Genomic DNA, 16,523 nt, shown 5'->3' with positions numbered 1-16,523 from the left:
AAACAGTATTTATGTTGTTGTGATCAGTTTTGTTGTTCTGAAACCTTGCTAGGTTTCCTGGAAAGTTGTGCTGCTGGTATGACTGCCTAGTTATTAAAATCTTTATGAAATTACTAAGGTATTTCTAAATTGACAATCAGAATATATAGAAACAATAGATAATTTTTGAGTATATAACAATTCTAAGAGTATATGTTGTTTCCACAAGTCATGTCACAGGGAAGGTTATAATTGTAAGTATGATTGGGTGGAAAATAACAAACTACCTGGCCCAATTTTATCTATGTAACCCAAAGTATAGATTTCTTTAAGTTGTAGTTAAAATTTTTCAGTCAAAAACACCCATTGTTTCTGGGTGTCCTGTAACAGTATTTAATCTCTTAAAGAGTTGGGTAATTCTTAACTTTTAAGCTGAATCTGTTTTGTAGATTAAGCTTCTATTTTTCTTTCTTTCTTTTAACTATTTTTTTCTCCAACAGAAAATAATTGAGCACTCTACCTTTGGGATAATTTTCTCTATAGTGCATTATCACAACACACTAAACCTTGGAATTCTCAGTCGTCAGCACAAATAAATGATGAAGAATAGCCATCAACTTTTCTTCAAAATATATATTTCCTAAACCTACACTTTAATCTCTTCAGTTTGTTTACCTCTTTCATATATAACAGTGTTTCAACGAGAACAAGCTCTCAAGATGAGACCTCAAAGCATCTACTGTCTATGTCCTGTATACAAGTTGGCAGTGCATCACAGAAATATGGGGAGCGGGGGAGCTGTGTATGCAGGTCCCTCTAGATCTTTTTCTATAGAACTACTAAATATTCTATGACTCCGGTTCTCTCTATGTACCAGCACTAACTCAATTTTAGAAAGTCTGTTATTTAATCCTTTTCTGTCTTCTCTTTTCTCAGCAAAATAATCCCAGTTCCATAAGCCTTTACCCCTACACCTAGAGCTTCCTATCACCACTATTATCAGGGCCCTCCATAGGGTTCATCAGGGCTCTCCACTCTGCTGATCTTTATTTTTCATCAGAGAATGCACAGAAACAGCTCCCCAGCTGTGGCATAGCAACTGCTGGATAGGGGAGCTTAACTCATTTGTTTCACCCGCTGGTTATATTGTAAAATAAATATTACACATCTGCTTAGCAATGGAAGGAGTAAAACCAGAAAAATAATACTAATTAGTTGGCAACATGACACTATTTTCAGAAGTTGAAACAGCAGTCAAGTAGACAATGGAAACCATAGGCACACAGGAGATCATACAGTAAAGCTCCAAACACTCCTCTTCATCAGCAATCTCAAAAAGGAAGATTATCTTAATTATACAACAAAGAATAGGTACAGATACTAAATGCAGGATGATTTCACTTGCTTTCTAAAAAAAAAAAAAAAAAAGTGAAAGAGAGAAAGGGAAAGAGAAAGAGAGAGGGAGAGAGAGAAAGGGAAAGAGAGGGGGAGAGAGAGAGACTGGGAAAGAGAGAGGAAGAATGGAAGGAAGAATAGAGGGAAGGAAGGAGGAAAGAGAGAGAGAAAGATAGAAAAAGAGATAAAGGAAAGAAGAGAGAAAGGAAGGAAGAAAGAGAGAAGGAGGAAGAGGAAAAAGGAAGGGGAAGGGGAAGGGGAAGGGGAAGGGGAAGGGGAAGGGGAAGGGGAAGGGGAAGGGGAAGGGGAAGGGGAAGGGGAAGGGGAAGGGGAAGAGAGAAAAGGAGGGGTTGAGGAAGAAAGTTGGAGAGGGGAGAGAGAGGGAGGGGAGAGGGGGAGAAGGGGGAAAGGAAGGGGAAGAAAGAATGGAGAAGAAGAAGAAGAGGAAGAGGGGGAGGGAATGGGGAGAAAGAGGGAGAGAGAGGTAGAGAGGGAGAGAGGTGGAGATGAGAAGAGGAAGGGGGGAGAGGGAGGAAGAGGGGAGAGGTGGAAAGGGGGAGGGGAAGAGATGGAGAGGGGGAAAAAGGGAGGAGAGGGGTGAGATGGAGGGGTGAGGCTGAGGGGGGAAATGGGGGGGAGGGGGAAGGGGGAGAGGGAAAAGGAAAGGGAGAAATAAAGAAAGATAAAAGTTGTAGTTCTGAGCTCTGTGAAATTATTCTGTCTGACAGCACAGGAATGTTGTTCTGTGGCAACTTTAAACAATGCATCTGGCAACTTACAGCCTGTAATTCTCCCACTCTTGACAAGATACAGAAATATTTCATACTACTTCTGGAAAAGACACCTGCAAGCCCAGATTCAGGCTTTATAAATCTAGTTGCAAAGTCAACTGGCTATCTGAGGTTCTTCAAGGAGCTTTTTGACTATACAGGGAAGTGTTGTCAATAAAACAAAAACCAACAGTTTTTCATAGAAAATAGAAAAAAAAATGTTATTCAACTTTTTAAAATTTCTGACTGATTTACAGTTCAATATCTGTTTTGCTTCTAGTGTTCTGCAAACTATAAAAAAGTAAATACATTCAAAACAATGGTATAAGGATATTCAGTCTTGGAGCTAATACTACACAGTTGTCAAATAACTACCAGTGGAAAATAAAGTCTGAGACACTCCAAGCTTCTTCCTTCTGTTTTACCATAAATAATCTTGTCTGGACCCATCTTTTTCAAATGATGTGCATGAAACTCATGTTGACATACAGAACTTCCATCAACTGAGTTTTTTCAACAATACAATTAGTTCTAAATGCAACAGTTTAGAGATTAGAGAATATGATACATCTGTCCTTTCATTATACATGTATACCATGACTTATTTAGACACTCTACTTGCTATATGAAGGAGCAGTAGATAAGATCTGTAATAGTGACACACTCTCAAATCTGTATTGCAACTTCAGAAACTATTGTAGTATGTTGCTAATTTTCTAAACATTCATGGTAATTGTTGAGGGAATCTCTAATTCATTTTTTAAAATAGGAGTAAATAAAACTGAAAAAAAAAAATTAAGTTTCAGAAATGATTTTTAAAGTATAATTTCTGTCTCACTTTGCCACTTTCTAGGAGCTGATTGATTCTAGAATGATTGCTCATAGTTCTTCTCTTCAAAAATATTTTTGTCTTCTCAAGTTTGAACAATTTCAGTCATTATTGCTTCTGAACTTGAACAGATTCCAAAGATATAACACTTTATATCTGAATAGTTAATTAAGACTGTTATTATTATTTCACTTTTCTTCTCAAATTGATAGTTACCTGCTTACTAAGATACTTACTCTCTAGTAAATCTTAGCATTACTACAAAACAAAACAAAACAAAAATGAGACTTTTTGAAAAGGTGAGACATTTACTGTTCTAAGGGAGTGATTTTTTTTTTTTCATTTTTTTTTTCTGTTTGATATGTTCCTTTCTAGTCTAGAATTAGGATGAGAGAATTAGGAAGCCAAAAGTAATCAACATCCCAAAACAAAACAAAAACATAACCAAAACAGCTGTACCTCCCAAAGCATTAACAAATATAGTTTTATTGGTGCATAATTAAGTGAATTAAGAACAAATGTTATCATAGGTAAACAAATGTCTACTTTTCATTTATATATAAGCTTACCTAAGTACACTCCAAATCTTCAATTTAAAATTCCAAAAGAATATTTCCTCAGTTGATTTATTACATGCAGACACACAACTACACCAGTCTAGAAAACTACTGACAATGAAGTGGTCTGTCCCACTTCAGGGGAAGCATAGCAGAAATAATTGTACCTAATCTAGTACAGTGTAATAAGAAGTTAAAATATCACTCAAACAGCTTACTAAAGGGAAAAGAGTCCATTCATCTCCAGCCTGGGAAATGTCCTGTCTACTGTATGTTTCTAAAAGCTCCATCTCAATGTAGAGAGGATTATTGCTGATGACTAAGCAGTTGGGAAAGAGAAAACTTCATATATATGAAACATAAAAAGAAAACTCTTGACTCTGAATTGCTATTGCTGTAAGGAAATTGATCTTTAAGAAGCACTTTTCTTCCTACAAGTCTCATATTAGGCTGGAAACAAAATGATCCTCCTTCCCAGCTGCTATTTGTAGAGCACACTCCTCTGCCAATCTGGAACAAACTCCTGCAACTTTCTTTAATGTTTTCTTATGCTGAAAAACTGCCAAATGATCATTTAAAAAAAAAAAAAAGTTTCAAAGTTTCATTCAAATTCTGGATCATTTTAATAGGTATTCAGGCTTGAAACCACCTAAAAGACAACAACTAGAAAAAGTAGTTGGGTGCTATTGGATAAAGAGAACCACAGACATTGTGCAGAAGCACTTTTTTTCTGAAAACAAATGAAAAAGCTAACAACCTGGACCTACTCTAATTTATGGACTAATATGTTTGCTAACTCCTTTGCTATTATTCCCCTCTAACATAGGTAATTTCCTCCTGTTATGTCCATGTAACCATGCTTAGCTCCAGAGTGACTGTTAAAGCTTACTGTCTCTTTACAAGCCTTCCCTTCTTTGCACTATTTCCATAGACATAATCTCGGCTGCAACCCTTGCCTCTCTTGTAAATTATCACTTCATCTTGACTACAGCCCTTTAGTTATAATCTTTTTGCAGAACCACACCTTGAAAACTCCAAAATGCTGAATGAGAGTGATTTAATGTTTCTGTTCTTAAAAACAAGCAAAGCAAAACCACCCCCCCAAAACAACAACAACAAACTTTCTTATAGCTTGTGTCTACATAGAAAAGACTCTAGGATTTTCCTTCAAAAATGTTCTTTTGATACTGGTCTACCCTGCCAAGAGTGGAGTCTTACAGCCATGATGTAACTCCATATGAAACTCTCCAGCATTGTACAGGCTGCAATGCAAGCGTTAGCAGGCAGCAAACCTGATGCAAACTTTTGTTGTGAAAATATGGAAAGTTTGCACTGGTGAAGATAATTCTAATTGCAAGCGCAGACTTTCTGAGTACCTATTTTCCTGTCATACCTGAAAAGTAAATGATAAGTATCTCCAAGTTCTTTCTTTTTAGATGCCTTAGACACCATATGAATTTATTTTAAGTCCATTCTAATGTGAAAGTTAGAACCAGAACCAGAAACGATATACAGTTGTTTAAACTGACAAAAAATGAAATGGTATATGACAGTAATAAGACAATTAAAACTTGTATCTGTTCGTGTAGAATTCTAGGAAAGAGCAGAGAGAACACCTAATCTAGAAGGAGGTAATTGTTTAAATGTTCTTATTTTCAGGATCAATTTCTGAATAAAGACCAGTTTGGTGCATAAGATGAATTTTAGTAATTTATTACTCCTCAGATTGCAAATTTCTCCAAGACTAAAATATAACTGCTAATTACCATGGGGATAAATTTTATCAAATTGTTTACAAATTCAATAACATAAAATTAAGACCTTATAAAATATTCTTCCTCTTCCCCAGCAAAAATTAGTTCAACTTTCTCAATCTTTTGTTATATCATGAATCAAAGGAGGGATGATGATATGACAGATAAATGTATTCTTGGTGAGAAGCAGTGTACAGAGCTCTTTGTAGTATTTATTTTTTGTTGGACCTCTACTTTTGTATATTCTCCAAGCAATATTCCTGGCTGTTTTCTTCATTGCAGCTGACTGTTTAATATCTTTTAATACAGCATTTTCCTCTACTTTCATTAAGATCTATTTCCTTATTGGTTTATTACCATATGTTACTATTTATTTCATATCTTGTAGTTCTTTACTACAGAATTTACTAATGTATTTGAATCTGCAGTGAACTCCATTTGCACTCTATTAGGCAGGTACCTAAATGACTTTAGTCATTATGAATCTGATTACATTTTACATTGTCCTTTATTATTTAATGAGACTTCCAGTTCAGTATCATCAAAAACCTTGCCTTTGACATTAGCTGCTGGAGCTTCGCTCTATTCTGCCTTTTTTGAGCAAATTGCTCAAACTAAATGTATTGTCAGGTTGAAAAACCTCCTGTCTTCCCAGAAACACTCTTTAGAAAAATAAATAAACAAAACAAGTAGAATCCAACCCTAAACTCAGAGGAGACAAGTTTGCTTGATCCAACTTTCAAATGCTGGAAATTTTATATATTACAAAATATCCCAGAGTATTACAAAGGTTAATGTATCTTGGAAATGAGAAAACTGAATTCTGAAAATATAGGACCAGGTCAGGTATTTCTAAAAAAACACTGTAAGTATACCCTTCTTTGTGCAGATATATAGATGACCTAGGATTAAGCAGTAAACACCTGTCCACTTTATTTATAGCTGCCTTATCATTCCTCTTGTGATACTCATTGTTCTTATCCTCAGGGCTACTATCTTCATCTAAAATTTTGAGGTGGCAGGAAGATGAGAATGACAGAAATATAGAAAGGTATGTAGAGAAAAATGTGTTAGTCTTGAGGTATCAGGAATTTAAATAAAATTCAAATTCTAGCTATGTATTAAACATTTATGGAAATTACAACTTGATTACATTTAAAAGGAAAACTGCCCCTATGTTATTCAACAGTTTTGCAGTTCCTTCTTAACTTATCTAAAAAAAAAGGTTTAGCTAGTTGGTGGGGTGAAATATCTAAAAAACTGTAGCAACAACAAGCCCCAGTATAAGAGACGTATGTGATCATGACATTGTCTATTGGCTCTGCAAAACACTGATGCAATGCTGTATTTTAGCGAATAGAACTGGGCAGCTCAATGCATGTAGGATAAATGAGTAATTTACTGATTATCTAAATTGCTGAAACATGGTATATTTCATTTTTCCAATAATGACTGGGAAACAAAAGTTTCCTGACCCCATTCTCAAACTTCCTCCCCCAGTAAAATATTGAAAAGAACCAGAAGTCATCACAACTAGAGTTAGAGAGATTCCTTTCATACTCTGCCAAAGGCAGCAGGAGCCCACCTGTATAAATAGTGAATGTATTCATTGGACTGCAGCAACTTTTTTTCTGAGAAACTCTTCTTGCGACATTCCTGAGATAAATACATTTTGGGGGCAGTAGCACCCCATGGTAGTCACTGTGTTTTTTGTTTTTTGTTGTTTTTTTTTTTTTCCATAACGTTTCCTGACTTGAAAATGAGAAATCCTAAAGGCAAGAATATCTGCACCTTCAAAAACAAAGTTCAGAGGAGAGGGGTGTTGTTGGCTTCATACCCTGCTAGCCTGGATTTTTTTCTGGGAACTGGAATTGCTTTAATCGTATGAGCCAACACAAAATATGTCTGCCTCCCTCTTATTTCCTCTGTTCTTTTCAGTTATTGAGTTCATCTGTGTGTGAATTGTAACTTTTTAAACTTTCCCTTCATCTCAAAATTACTGACATATGGAAAATTCTGCACTAGTGCATTTATAAATTAAAATACATAACTTTAAATATAACATAACCAGGTGCAATATAGCACTACAAAGAAGGAGAACCCATGGCAAAGCTTTCTTAGCTTTCTTAGCTTTCTAAGCTTTCTTAGAGGTTGTTTATGATGATGATGATGATGATGATGATGGTGATGATGATGATGATGATGATGATGGTGATGATGACGACGTAGGAGACCTGTGTTCCAGTTTCTGTCTTCAAGAGATTTAAACCAGAACTCTAGTAAATTGAAACTACAAGAAAGTATCTGGTTTGAGGAACTTTTTTTGAACTTTTTTTTTTTTCCTCTTCACTTACAAATGGTCAAATGGCTAAGTGTCAAATGACTTAAGTGAGGAATATTAATTAACAAAGTTAAACACCTGCTCACATCCCATGGGCCTTAACAAAATTTAATGCTATGATTTAAGATAGGTATACTGTTGTTTTCATAAATATGTATGAAGTGAGCTAGACTATTATTCATACTTCTAAAATAAGAATATTCACAGCTCAAGGGAGAAAGGTCAGTCTGGATTTAACATCTTGTAACACTATTTTATTCTGGCAACAGCAGAAACCCATAAACTCTTTTGAGGATGGACAGATAATTTTGCTAATATCATTGAAATCTAAATGCAGCTGCTATTATTTTTCTTGAATTTCCTCAAATCTATCATAATAATATGAATTTTGAAATATTGTATATTTGAAAGTTGAAAAAAATCCTAAAATATTTTTTTTTAATTTATCCACTGAAATTATGGGAAGAATAAGTTGAATAGGTTGTATTTATTAATGTATCCTTGAAAAAATATAGGTACTGAAATATTAGTTATGTGATGAGTTAATTTCACACAGAAACTATCAAGTGATGTTTGAAAGTGAATTTTAACTACTTTAGAAAGTTAAAACATCATTTTCTGAATTCTTAAATCAAAAGCATACAAGAGTAATAGTAGTCATAGAGTGCTGTCTTCTCATTCTCTTCTAGCAGGCATCTTCATTGAGCCAACTGAATTATCTATAATTGCATTATTAGGCTAAAAAAACATACATAATTGTGGCCAATTCACACCTGTTCTAAAACTTGTTTGTTTTGGTGTCAACTTGATCTGTGGGGAAAAGACATATGATTAGCACAAAACTATCTCTTGCTTAATCTAATTTTTACTTGATGGTTAACATCCCTCCATGTTTATTGTGTGTAACATGCAAAGTAATTTTTGTATTCATACATAATGCTGTAATGGCTGAACCAGAGGACATGAATGCAGGTAGGTATCTGAGGCTGCCTCACCCATGTTCTGAGAGGGATCTTGTACATTTTCATTACAAATCAGAAGTAGGTGTCATCTGCCAACTGGACCAGCATACACACACTGCCTGCGCTGGCCAAGGAGCAGAAATAACCAGCTTCAGGTAATGACTTCTGGAGACAACCACAACACTGGTGTCAGTGGAAAGAGAAATAAAGAGGGACATTAATTCACTTAGTAATTGAAGATGATCAAACTGATGGTAAACAAACTGAAGATAAGCTTGTGCTAACTGAGAGGAATTGCTGTCACCAAACATCTTGCCATCTGGGGTCTTCATGTGACAGTCAAGGTGTAAGAGCACACTACGTCCTCTCCTCTGATGCGCTCCTTCATGTTTCAGGGAGACCCATGCCAAGCACAGTGACTATATTAAAATGAAATGGAAAAGATCTCAAACATGTTAAATGTGCAGTTAAGCAATGTGGCTAATGACATTTTCCTTTTTGCAGTTTCATCATACTTGAACTTTCCCCAAGTGTCCACTGGAAAATAAATAAACAAATAAATATCACAACTTTCTGGTTTCCGATGGGCAAGTTTCAGAGTCTTGGGGCAGTCACAATGAAATTTATTGCAAACTATTCTTTATCTTTTTGCAGCAAGTAGCTTGCTAACTGTGACAACATTCTTTGCATCAAGAGCAGACAGAGGGAGAGATATGAACCTTGGATTCCCCTTAAGAACTGATACTGCTTAAGCAAATTGGAAATTTTCACATAAAGCCCATGTATGGCTTCAAAATAATTTTAAAATTTTAACTTTAATTTATGGTATCAAAACTTGAACAGGGGTTTCTCGAGTTCTTTAGAAATAGGTATTGTTTCATATTTTGAAAGCAAATTAAGTTATCAAATCCTGGTGCCATTTAAAATATGTTTTAGCAAGAAATGGCTAAAGAACAATTCAATGAAATCTCCCAACAACTGCCTTCCTGTGGACAGGACTATACAAATAAATAAATCAATTAATAAATAAATATTGAGTAAACAGCACTTTCAAGTATCCAGATGAGAATTTATGCTGAATTTTATCATGCACAAGGATATTGTCTGTGATATATGTTGGTAGTGGTACTGTTATCAAGCCTTCTGTCATTTTTCTTTTGTTGTATTGACATGCTTATGTGATTTCAGTGGTGTTTTTGTTTGTTTGTTTGTTTGTTTGTTTGTATGCTTTTCCATCAAAACTATGGCTAGTTAAGGAAAGTGAATGCCAATATTCCTTTTCATTATGCACTTAGACATATAACATTTTTATGAACCTGTCCTCCAAGAAAATAGATCAGCTCTTTTTTTGTACATTTGATCACCTGTTAGGTATTTTAACCATGAAATTTATGTGGGATGGACAAAGGTATTGCCAATGACAACTTATTTTGTAAAGAAGATTCCATAGAATACCTTTGAATAAAGAGCACTCACTTCTCTTGGTACAACATATTTATGTTTTACTGACTTTGATGTTCAACAACTCGCTAATGTCTTAAGGATATCCATACTGGCAGGGAACTTGGGTTTTGATTTCATTAGTAACCTGAAGTAACAGAAATCAATTATAGCCAATGTACATGCAATTAAATTGATTGCATTAGATGATAGCTTAAGCAACTGTCACTGTACCAAGATTTAAATCAGACTATATTGTAGCATTCATACATGTTATTTGTTTAAAGAAGAATCTTCTACATACAGTAACACTTTGCATATTTGTATTTATTTATTTATTTTTCCAGTAGAGCTGTAAACTTGACTATAACAAAGTAAAGAATGGATGACAATGACCTTGAAATAGTATATGGACTCTAACAGCTCCCAATATGTGATTTTTTGTTAAAATTTATGTAAGTCATTTGTAAGAGAGTTTAGCAACAGAGAAATCTCACAGAAACTTCAACTGTTATAAGCCTGTAAGTCAACTGTTTATATAGTTTGCCATATGTACATGGTAAAAGAAACATGAATTCTTTCCATGTACAGTCCCTCCTATTTGTGCACTGGAGCTCAGGCATGACAGGAATTGTTAAGCTGATGCTTACTACATGTATATTGCTGTCTTCAACCCCCACCCCACCCTGCTCCACTCCCTTCCTTATTCTTATTTTTTAATGTTGTGTGCCATCAGAGATGCTTGGCTGGTATTTAGAATCTGCACCTTGACCATGTGAGCTGAAAGCTGATAACAGAGACCATTAAGCACAGCCTCACAGAGCTCATACTGCTGCAGAACACAACTTTATGTGTGATTGGCATAGAGGTACATCTCATCCCACTTGACTTGTAATTACAGAAACAAGAAATTGCTTCTCATTAAAATTTTAAGGTTAACAATAAAAGAACATCAAGAAAACACAGCAAAATGAAACAAAACACATTTAATGGAATCTCACTGCTGGAGTTGAATAAAGCCTCCTACAAGTCAACTCTATACTTAGGCATACTCTTCTTCACATGGTGTAGGTCTGTAATGCATTATAAATCTCCTTTTATCTGTTTTGATGTTTATGAAAAGTGTTACCAATTTGTAACTGCCCAACAATGTGGCACTTTTCCAGAATATTTTCTCAAATCATACTATACCATATTTTTTCCTTCTGTCAAAACAACAACAAAACCCATGAACTTCTCCCTTGCAAAAATAGATGAGTTTCCTAATTTACTAATTACTAACTTATATTTTCTAATTTATTCAAACTTACTAATCGATGGCATTCTTATTCCTATATTCAAATAAAAATAACAAACTGTTCTATATATTGTTTTCCTTTCAAAAGGATCCCAAAACACGTTGCTTGATAAGATAATCAGATACTTCTTGCCAAGGTATTTCCGTTATAGAAGCTGTAAAAAGAGCACAAAAAAAAGGAATGAAATTTATTTCCAGAAATGGAAAACATGTCAAATTGGCATAAGTGTAACAGAAGTTTATGTTTCAGTTTTGATTCTAAAGTAAAGACCAGTTGTTTCCTCTAGTACTGTAAATAAATATATATAATAATAAAAATTAAAAAATAAAAAAGACAATCTTATCTGAGATTTTGAAGCTGAAATATTTTATCTAAAACATTCTGCATATGTTTGTAAGTTTGTTTGTTTATTTGTTTTAAAATGTTAAAGCAGTGTATGATAAATCTAAAAATTACTTGTCAATATATACTTCAGTTTTTAATGTAGTAACAAAAGATCAAATTGGATGAAGTTATGGAAGACAACAATAAAGAAAAAATGATGAGAACCTTAATAATAATAATGTCTTCTTTTATTTTATAAAATACTGAAGAAGCTACTCTTTTCTTTTTCTTTTCCTTTTCCTTAGTCACCATGCAGAGATCTACAAGAAAGCAAGGCACAATTATGCTATGCACACACCCTAACTGAGGAAGACAAATTTTTTTTCTTTCAATAAATATATTTTCATTATACCATTCTATGTTGTGCTTTCTGGGGCTATGCAAAATGGAATTGTTCATGTGTTTATGGCCTCCTTAATGATTAATAACATTGGCTAAGCAGTCATTTAGGCTAGCAGCAACAGTAGATGTCCAGATTTAGGGATTTAATTTATCAGTGTGAACAAGGTTTATATCAACTCCTCCAAAAATGCTTTCTCTCTCTTGGAAAGTAGATGGTGGGATGAGAGAAGAAACACCTGCTGCATTTAAAAACAGCTTGTTGGCTGATGCCATCAGTGAAGCCAGCCCTGCAGTTAATCAGCTCTGCCCTCACCAACAGATGTCACTGCAAGCAAAAGGAATTAATTTGTGAGGTTATTGGGCTCAAGGAGTGACAGAACTCTCTGAAATTCAAACGTGAAAGAACCTCTCTTTTAGAGCATATGTTCATGTCTCAGTTCCTCTACCACAAGCTGAGAATTAGCAGCAGGCAGATTGGTAAAAATAACAAAAAAAAAAAAAAAAAAAAAAAAAAAAAAAAAAGTGTTCAAACTTAAAGCCATATGAAACAACTGAAATACATCAAAGCAAAATGCAGTACCCTGTTTTTAATTTTATGAATGATTTAACTGAGAAAACAAAATCTGTTCATTCATTGTGAATATTTCCTCAAGGCACATTCAGGAAAGTAGACATTCCCAGCCACCTGATTCTGTTGGTAAAGATGGGAAATCAAAATTATTTCTGTTGCTGTTAATAATCAACTCTTTATTTTTTTCTGCTTGCGAATATAATATATTAAGACACACAAAACAGAACAAAAAATCATTCAAACTGCAAAGTAAAGAAATTAAAAGATAAAGACTCTCACATTTAAGATTATTCATGTACAACCTTCATTTTCCATTTTGGGGATTTGTATGCATCTTTTTGTATAATCTTTAATTACATAATCATATTGATCTTATTATTGGTTTGTGTTTCAAAGACAGCCTTAGATAAGCATTTAGATTTTTAAAGAAATACAGACTGATGGGGTGGGGGGAGAGGAGAAGAAATAATGTCATCAGGAAGAATTATTTTGACTTCTGTGTCAGCAGTCTAAAATCCTTTAGATTAGATGCAAATCACAACTCCCTCTCCCTCTTCTGTTTGCACTAACACCAGTACTGGCAGCAAGTGTAACCTAGATCCCTGGAGGTTTGATACACATTTTCCATAACTACTTGAGAGCAGTACAAAAATAAATTTGTGGATTTTGGGAGCTTATCCAAAGCTTTAAGGATAGAAACCTTTGTTTGCACAAATTCTGCTCCAGCTCCTCACAGCTTGTTACCCTTGTCCTCCCCTTGCCTCCCTGCAATACCTCTTCTCAGGTCTCCAATTTCTTCCTCAGTCTGCTTTCATGTCATCCCATTTGTAGGATTTGCTTTCTCACTTTGTCCCGATTTGCGGTTTACCACTTATCTCTCCCACTCATTAGGAAGGAGGACCATGAACAATTTTTTCCTGCTCAGAATTAGCCAGTCTTGGCTGCCAGTTGGATGAATTGCAAAGTTGCCTTGCTAAGCCCTCAGTGCCCTACATTGGCACAGTTTTCTGCAGCAGGAATCTGGCAAATTTAGCTGCCAACATCTAACAAACCTCTGTTGAGCACTAGCAATTTGAGGTTTGTTATTTGCAAAGCCTTGCAACTCAGCTCACATTTAGATTTAGCTTTTTTTTTTTTTTTCTTTCCCTCCTTCCCCTCTCCCCCCCCCCCCCCAAAGATAAAAAGCCACAAAATGTCCTTTTCTGATTTTTGTGATTTTTCATGAAAACAATAAAATAGTGAAGATTCACAGACAATTTTTTTACCTCTCATCTGATCTGATATTTGCTTCTTTATGGTGAAGGCTTTCAAAAGACAAGTCTTCCATTATGGAAGACTTTGGTCCATGCTGAATAAAAGACATATAGCATATAGTATATATTATTATTATTACATATAGTATATTATATAGTGTGAAAATGATGTCACTATGCATGCTAAATAGAATGTGCTAAAAAGGTCGTTCTTAAAAATGATAACCAAAATGCTTAGTGAACAGCTGGCTTTCAGAAATAAAAAAGGTTATATGAGCTCCCATTGCATTTATGACACTTTTTAAAACTTCTGTAGTTTCGAAAATATGATTACTACCAACAAATATTTAAGCACATTTCACTCAGAGAAACATTTTGTTTTAATGGGACTACCTATACACACAGACTAGTGTGCGAAGTTCTGCACCAGGTCCAGAGGCCATTTTTAAAAAATCTGACCTATCTACACAAACCACTTTCTTATGTGAATTTTCATGAACATTTTCTGTAATAATTGTTTTATATGGAATACAATAAAAGACATTGTATTATTTACCAAATGGGTGTTTTGCATGTTGTGATATGAAAAAATAATTCAAAGGGAAGTGAGAAGGGTGGAGGGGAACCTAAGTTTCACAGTCCTACATATTTGTAGATTGGAAGCCTGTGGGCTTTGACATGGAGCTGGACAATTTTTTTCTTCTTTTATTTTTTTCCCTTCTCATTTGCTCTCACTCTTTTTTTTTCCCATTTCATTTTTCCTTCCTAACAGCTAAAAGTCAGTCTGAAACAAGGCAGTGCTTAGCCCCTGCTTTCTCCTTTCCTGCTATTTATTTATCTATTTATTTATTTTGGTCATTGAAGATACATAGAAAAAAATATCAATAGTTCAGCTAACCCTCATGAATATATGGTGTCACTGGTACCTTTTAGTATACCATTTCCTCATAACAGAAAACATAAAGTAGTACCTCAGTAAAAGAAACTTATCCTGTTATTCTAGACAACATAAAGAAATAATTTAGAAAAAGGCATGCACCCTTTTTCAAAGCATGGGGATTTGTAATATATACATATATATATGTATATACATATATGCATATATGCATATATACATATGCATATGAATATACATATAAATATATGTATATACATATATATATATATACATACACACACACACATATATATCATATATATATATATCTCAAAGAGTCTCTCCTCCCCCTTATAGAATAAGGAAGTACATCTACAAGTAATAGATGGAAATCAGTAATACAAACAAGCTTGTAGTTTTCCTAGAGTTCAAAGGAAATGTTCATAATAAATATTCCAGCCACTTTGAAAGACCCATAAAGATATATAAGCAGTCAGGCACCAGCAGAGCTGTCGTCAAATATCTTTGTTCTCCCATGGAGGTGGGGAAATTCTGCATTTGTTTCAACATTTTTGTTTTCCATTTACAGTGGGAAATCTGGCTGTTTTCCACAGAGGTAGACATTTTCAAAGGTTTGGGGCTGATGCTAGCACTTTGGGTGGCTATGCATCTTTCGCCTTTGGTGGCTGCGGTGGATTGGATTTTTAGCCCTCTGGGTTGAGTACATTTTCAATGTGGCATGTTAGTGGTGGAAACTTATTTCCATTGCCTAATAAGACTCTGAGCTTCACTGGGTCAAAAAACCTCTCTTACTACTCTTCAGATCCTGTGCAGGTGCAAGGAAGTGAGGAAGGGTATACTGCCTCAGCTCAGCATTAAACCACCATGCACTTAAAAAAGAGATTAGACACTGTCGGGAAAATACAGCCCTAACATTTATGGGTAGTATGGAAAAGAATGCAGTTGCTCAGAGTTCAAAACAGTATCAGTAATCCTAATAGAAACTATTTAACAGGCAGAGGGAAGGTTAAGTGATAAAAGTTATGTTCCACATACTACATTATTAATGAAGTTTTGCTATTCCAAACATCTACTTACATCCTTCATTTTAAGCAGTCACTCTGAAGTCAGATATGACAGAGCATTAAAGGTACAACTTGAAGAGCATGGGACTTAACCAGGAACACCAATTTTCATTTTAATTTCACGCAGCCATCAGTTTTTATCTCATCAGCAGCACATGTTAGCCAAGCACATGTTGGCTTTGAATGCTGGTTTAGGCACTGTTAGTACCTATCAGATGTGTTATTGGTTTGATATTTGGGGCACATTACAGAAGTGCTATACAATTTTTAAAAATAAAAGAATCTGAACTGGCAAGAAAGGTCATTTATTTTTACCAAATATATACCTTACCATAACTTAGATGGATTTTTTTTTTTTTTCTCTTTTCAGCACTAGGAAATTGATATACATGTATACTCTACGAGATTCACACAAATCCCTAAATCATAGTTATAACATTTAGATGACTGAAATGATCACATCAGACTTTTTTTTTTGTTTTTGGTTTGTTTTACTAAATAACATCTCACAACACATTACAGTTTACCAGAAAAGAAAAACAATACAGAATATATTAACCTTTATTCATACGAGAAACAGAGTTGAGTTTTTTGACCTCCATGAACAGAAAGAATTGCAAATGTCCATTTTCTTTATGTGAATTTACCATATCTAGTAACACCAGATGTTTGTGTCACTCTTTACA

This window comes from Aythya fuligula, chromosome Z, assembly GCF_009819795.1.
Source record: "Aythya fuligula isolate bAytFul2 chromosome Z, bAytFul2.pri, whole genome shotgun sequence".
In the NCBI taxonomy this organism is placed as follows: Eukaryota; Metazoa; Chordata; class Aves; order Anseriformes; family Anatidae; genus Aythya; species Aythya fuligula.
Note: the sequence above shows the minus strand (reverse complement) of the source record.